The sequence below is a fragment of the Mytilus edulis genome, chromosome 9 (assembly GCF_963676685.1).
Source record: "Mytilus edulis chromosome 9, xbMytEdul2.2, whole genome shotgun sequence".
In the NCBI taxonomy this organism is placed as follows: Eukaryota; Metazoa; Mollusca; class Bivalvia; order Mytilida; family Mytilidae; genus Mytilus; species Mytilus edulis.
This window is the reverse complement of record NC_092352.1, coordinates 71,068,205-71,074,204: the sequence shown is the minus strand read 5'-3', so window position 1 is coordinate 71,074,204 and position 6,000 is coordinate 71,068,205. Positions and strand designations below refer to the sequence as shown.

At 32.1% G+C, this 6,000-nt stretch overlaps 1 protein-coding gene across 1 annotated transcript in view; it reads right to left on the bottom strand.

Annotated features, from left to right (window-relative positions):
• Window positions 1–6,000, bottom strand: part of LOC139488957 (U3 small nucleolar RNA-associated protein 6 homolog) — a 159,294-nt gene that overhangs the window by 16,689 nt on the left and 136,605 nt on the right. The window lies entirely within an intron of this gene.

Genomic DNA, 6,000 nt, shown 5'->3' with positions numbered 1-6,000 from the left:
CATTGTGAAATGACCTGAATATTGTCTCCTGTCAGTTTCACTTGCTGCAAAACTTTAGCTGAAAAGTCTACTATCCATACTGAATCATCAGGAGAAGATATAACCGAACTAATAAATTTAACGTTCGAGGAAAATGTTTTAAAAACTTTAATCTCAGGTTTCTCTGATGCTCCAGATTTTAATGAATTTAATTTTCCAAGTACAATGTTGGCCAAGGTAAAATTGCTCAATTTCTTCTCACTCTCTCTAAGAGTTTTCAGAATCTTGTTAATTTCTCTTACATAGTCCTCCTCGTTCAAAGTATCATGTCCTCGATGGGCTTTGGTTGAACACTTCCTACAGATTAATTGTTCACAATCCTTACAATAAAAACAGCAAATCTTTGAGGTATGTGCTAGGCACTTATAATCACTAAAAGAAACATTTCCTTCAGCAGTACCACTTTTTGATTCTTTAATAAAAACTATTTTATGTCTGACAGCATAATTTAACATAGGATGGACTACACTTCTACATCTTCTACACATCAGTAATGAGCATTCCCAGCATTTCCATTGGATTGGTCGTGTCCCTCCCTCACACAACTGGTATCTGACAGAGTTAGGGGCCTTATGTGTTGACTGTGAGTACCCCATAGTGTTGACAAAATGAATGTAAACTGATTTTAGCTGAACTGAACACTTATAAAATCTAATTTATCATTCATATGAGCTTGATGTCTTTTATACAAAACTGATAATTTTCCATATGTAAAGTAGGAGATAGTAACATGTACATAATGAGTAAGATACTGTTATTTATTTATTAAGATTAACTTGCTGATTATACTTTGATTTACAAAACATCCTGCTCAAATTTATCTTCTAGATAAAGCAAAATATTAAATAATTTGTGTTAGGTAAATTGAAAAAAAAGATAAATGGGGAATGTTGTCCATGGGACACAGATGATACCCCGCATGCATATTAAATAAAGTTTATAATAAAGGGACATAACTGATGAACCGTAAATGTGACCTTACCCAATTGTGTACTTGATCTGAGTGTTGTGGTAATAAGTGTATATACAGTTTTCTAAATTTGGTTGAGGTAAACTTAAGTTAGAGAACAGAAACAAAAAGATCAGCAATTTTTCCATTTGTAAAAGGGCATAAGTTTAGAACTGTTAAAGTGACACCACCAAAATTCCCACTTGATCTGTATTTTGTGGTAATGATTTTAAACATAGTGTATAATTTTCATATAGCATTTGGTTGAGGCAAACTAAAGTAAGAGAACACAATTCTAGAACCGATAAAATGACAACACTAAATTTTAAACTAGATCTGTGTCATGTGGTTATAAGCATTATGTTTCATAACATTTAATTGAGGCAAATTAAAGTTACAGAACTGAAACCTAAACTATGCCTTGTACAGACAGACAAGGGTTAAACTTAATGCCCCCTCCGCTACGGCAGGGGGAATTACAAGAAGAGGATTATTGCTAGTTTTAAGGGTTCTTTGATACTTTAAATGCAGAAATTAATACTTTAAGTTTTTATTAATGCATTTAATGCTACTAGGTGAGTTTCTCAAAAAAGAAAATTGCAATCTGATAAACTTATTTAATTCCTTACATTAAATTTGTATAGTCATCAAAATGGATAACAACTAATATATATATATCATTCAGACAAGAGTTGAATATATTCCATTCTAAAACATTAGCAAGTTAAAAAACTATCATTTAAAATCCAGAGTATTGTAGCTGATAAAGTTTAGCTTTCACAGAACCTTTAGAAGCACATCCTATAATGAATTGTCCTGGTCCAGATATGGCAAGAGAATACGGGGATATAATCCCTATACCATCAGTTTTTATGTATGTCATGAATGTGCCATCACAGTTGAGTATATGTAGTGTATTACAGGCATTGTCTGCCACAACTACATTATCTGCGGGTGTAATAATTATGCCTGTAGGAGTGAATGGTTTGCTATGCGAGTTAACATCATGATGACCATTGTATATTTGTACATGTATACCGTTTCCTGCCTGTCCCAACACTACCACTCTACCCCTACCAGTTGTAGCTAACTTATCTATCACCCAGATGTTACCATTACTTGTGCTAGTTATTTTGTAAGGAAGTGTAAACAATGGTTTCTGATTACAGTCAAATTCATATCGTTTAAAAACGGTCCCGTCAATATCCATGACTACCACTAAACGTCTTCTGGAAAAAGTGATTGGTAAACCTGGTGTGACAGCTCCTATGATTATTTTCTGATCCCTTGTTACATGTATGCCACGAGTCCACAGGGGTTTAAAATTGTAGTGGGTAAAAGATATTTTTCCAATTTGTTCATCAAGCAGCTGCAGCCATGGTGTACCACCAACTGATAAAAATATCTTGTTTTTTGACATATATTCCATGTCACCAATGTGCATTTTGAACTCTGATAGGACCTGGAGACCGCCTTCTGTCATTTTCACATGCTGCATCAATTTAGCTGACGGGTTTACTATCCACGCAGAATCATCAGTAGTGGATAAGACCTTGGAAATTCGGGTAAATTCTGTGGAAAATTGTCTAATCAATATAATTCTTACTTCTGCCATTTCTGTGGATCCAGATTTATATGAACTTACTGCACTTGGATTTGATAGGGTTAGCTCTCTGAACTTCCTCTCAGCCTCTTTCTGAGATGCAAGAAGCATGGCCATTTCATGTTCATATTCTTCTTCATCTACTGCATCATGTCCACAGTGGTCTTTTGTAATGCACTTGCCACAGATAAATTGTTTACAATCTTTACAATAAAATCCACAGATTTGTGTGGTATGTTCTTTGCATTTACGATCTTGCAAATTACATCTCGTTTGGAATCATCATGTCCCAATTCTTTAATATCGACAATTTTATGTGGTGGCATTTTTGAACTTTGGATGGACCACATCCTTACATTTGGTACACATCAATAATGAACAATCTATGCATTTCCGTTGTATTTTATTCCTTTGTTCACACAAACCACATCCTACAGGAATTTGGGCATCATGTGGCAATTGGGAGTAAGCCATTTTGAAAGGAAAATGAAAGGTAATTGTTATTAATCAAATTGTATTTTGAACAAAACATTGTAATCATTTGAATAAAATGAAAGTCAGGTATGCAATCACATACTACTAAAAATATGTCAATGTATTTGTTTATTATATATAACCATAAAAGAAAACAAATAACAGGCTATTATTTGAACTTGGAATTATTTTTAATTATGGAATTTGCTTGATTTCTTGTTATTGAAATTTTCAATAAATTCCATGTTTATTCTGTACTGAAATGTTCTGTGCTGCGCACAACACTTTATATTACAAAGAAAATAGTATTTTTCAATAGAATGTAGTGCCGCGCACAACACTTTCTAACCAAAATACATTGTATGGAAAGTGTTATTAACCGCTCAAAAAATCATAATACCAAATATTACATGGAATTTATCAAAATTTTTAAACACAAGAAATTATGCAAATTCCATAATTAAAAATAGTTCCAAGTTCAAATAATAGCCTGTTAAATATATATATATATCAACTGATTAGATTACTTAACATTATGATAAAATAGCTTTCTATACAGTATGGTTTTGCTCACTTTTACACTTTTGTTTATGGTGAATAATTCTTTCTTTGGCAATGATACCAAATCTTCTTACTTTTAAATTCTCTCATTTTCAACTTTTGGACTAGTTAAAACAGATGTATGATGTTAACACTGGGTGTAGCCTTTAATATGATGTAAGCCTATAGGTAAAATTTTGAAACAAATAACTATAGTCATTAAAACTGACAAAGGGATCAATTTAGCTTACATTTTTTTTTTTTTATGGACCACCAAATTCAATAAGGACAATATAGTTATCAAAGGTAACAGAATTATAATTTAGTACGCTAGACGCGCGTTTCGTCTACATAAGACTCCATATTTCAAAAGATCGTAACTTCAGAGGATTCAAAAGCATCTGGACTTTCACATTTAAATTTGGTGCATATATTTGATGCAGCATCAGTGGAAGGTTAATCATAGAAGATTTTTCAATCAATGATTGACTGATGATGTTTTAACACCACTTTTAGCAATATTGGCTATATTAAGGTGGTACCTAACAATACAGGGAGATAACTCTGTAAAATCAGCTAAACGTTTTAATTACGTTGTGTTGTTAAGGGAATATTAAGCTTCTCAATGATCAAAATAAGTGTTTGCCAAACTGCTATATAACCAGTGTAATTTTTCTGATAAAATGGTTGGTTCAAATTTTTTGAAATTTTTATATTTTTGTAAAAGGGTCAAAGTAAATACTTTGTCAAAATTTTAAGAAAATTAAACGAGCCAAATTAATTTTAGTTAAAGTGTTGGGTACCACCTTAAAAGTGGCTTTCAGTTTTTATTGGTGGAGGAAGTCAAGTGCCCAGAGAGAACCTTACACAGGAAAACTGACAATCATGTTAAATTAAAATTGAAGTAAAACACACTTGCCACATGTGGGGTTCAAACTCACAACCTCAGTGTAGACAGGCTAGTGATACAGTAGATATATTACTTAGACCACACTCAACAACCAAGGGCCTCTTTGTCATCAATGTATGATAGTCTACTATGAAGTAAAACATATCATATAAACATTCAGTATAACTAATTCATTTATACTTTGTCCCTTCAATTACATTAAAACATGTACATATAATTCAGTTTTGTCAACACTCCATTTAAACAAATTACCAAAGCAAGTGAATTCATTATAAAAAATGATTTGTAAATTGATCCATACATTTCTTAAGAGTTATGATCTACTAAATTGTTACATAGCCATGATAGGTTAACAAGATTAGAAAGCTATCGATCATCGTATGAATACAGATTTTGTACATTTAAATTTGATGAAAACACTTCAAAAACATGCAATAATATCTACCACTGCATTTGAGAGTGAGCGAGATCAAGTTAACGTATTCAATTGCAAATGAGGTATTCAGTCCCATTGTGTTTAATTCCTTAGGACACCTATAGAGTTGGGCCATGTATGCGACGTATCAAACCAACCATGCTCGTGTTGCACTGAACGAGCTGTACTTTCTCCGTGCATTATATTATGCCCCTATCACATTAAATCTACGATTAGCAACAGGGGATGAGCTGTTCAGATACGATTTCAATCATAACACAATCGGCCCAACAAAAGATCTAATTATCTCTTTTTGGACCAACTACCTGTCTTCGGCAAAGGAGGGCCATTAAATTTAATTAACATATGATGTCACTGCTGATAACCGCTTGAGTTTTGTATAAATGGCGGGATTGATTTCACCAGGATGAATGATTTTGTCCTTACAACAGATTGATGTAATCTTTAAGAAACTGTGAAGTGTTATTTTTTACGAAAAACATGGTTTAATAAGAGAGGAAAATAGAAATTTGAGGTTTAAAAAAACAACTGATCAGCAATAAACTTTTTTTTTTTATAACAGAATTGTCTTGAAAAGATATAACATCCTTAGAGTTAGAAAGCTTATTGGACAACTGTTTGTTAAAAAGAATTCATTTAGCTTTAAATATCTGTTTTACTGAGTCAGCCAGCTACTTCAATCAAATGACAAATTTACTGATCAAACTTTAATAAATTTACAAGTTTTTCTTTTTAAAATGGAAAGAATAAATATTATGACATTACAATGTAGCCATGTATACCATTCCATCAATAGATCCCAAACATTTACGTCCGAAATACTCATATATATACATGATCCAACCTTTTAATTCATTTGTTAAAACAACAACAAAATTCAAAAACCAGACATTAAAATTACTTATAATGTAATTTTTCTCCTTAATCCAAATTTGTTTAGATATAATTATTGATCCATGCATTATGCTGACAAGAAAAGGAAAACAGTTCACTTTAAATTTTTACTGATCGTTGTTTTATGCATTAAACTTTGTTTGGACAGGCGACTT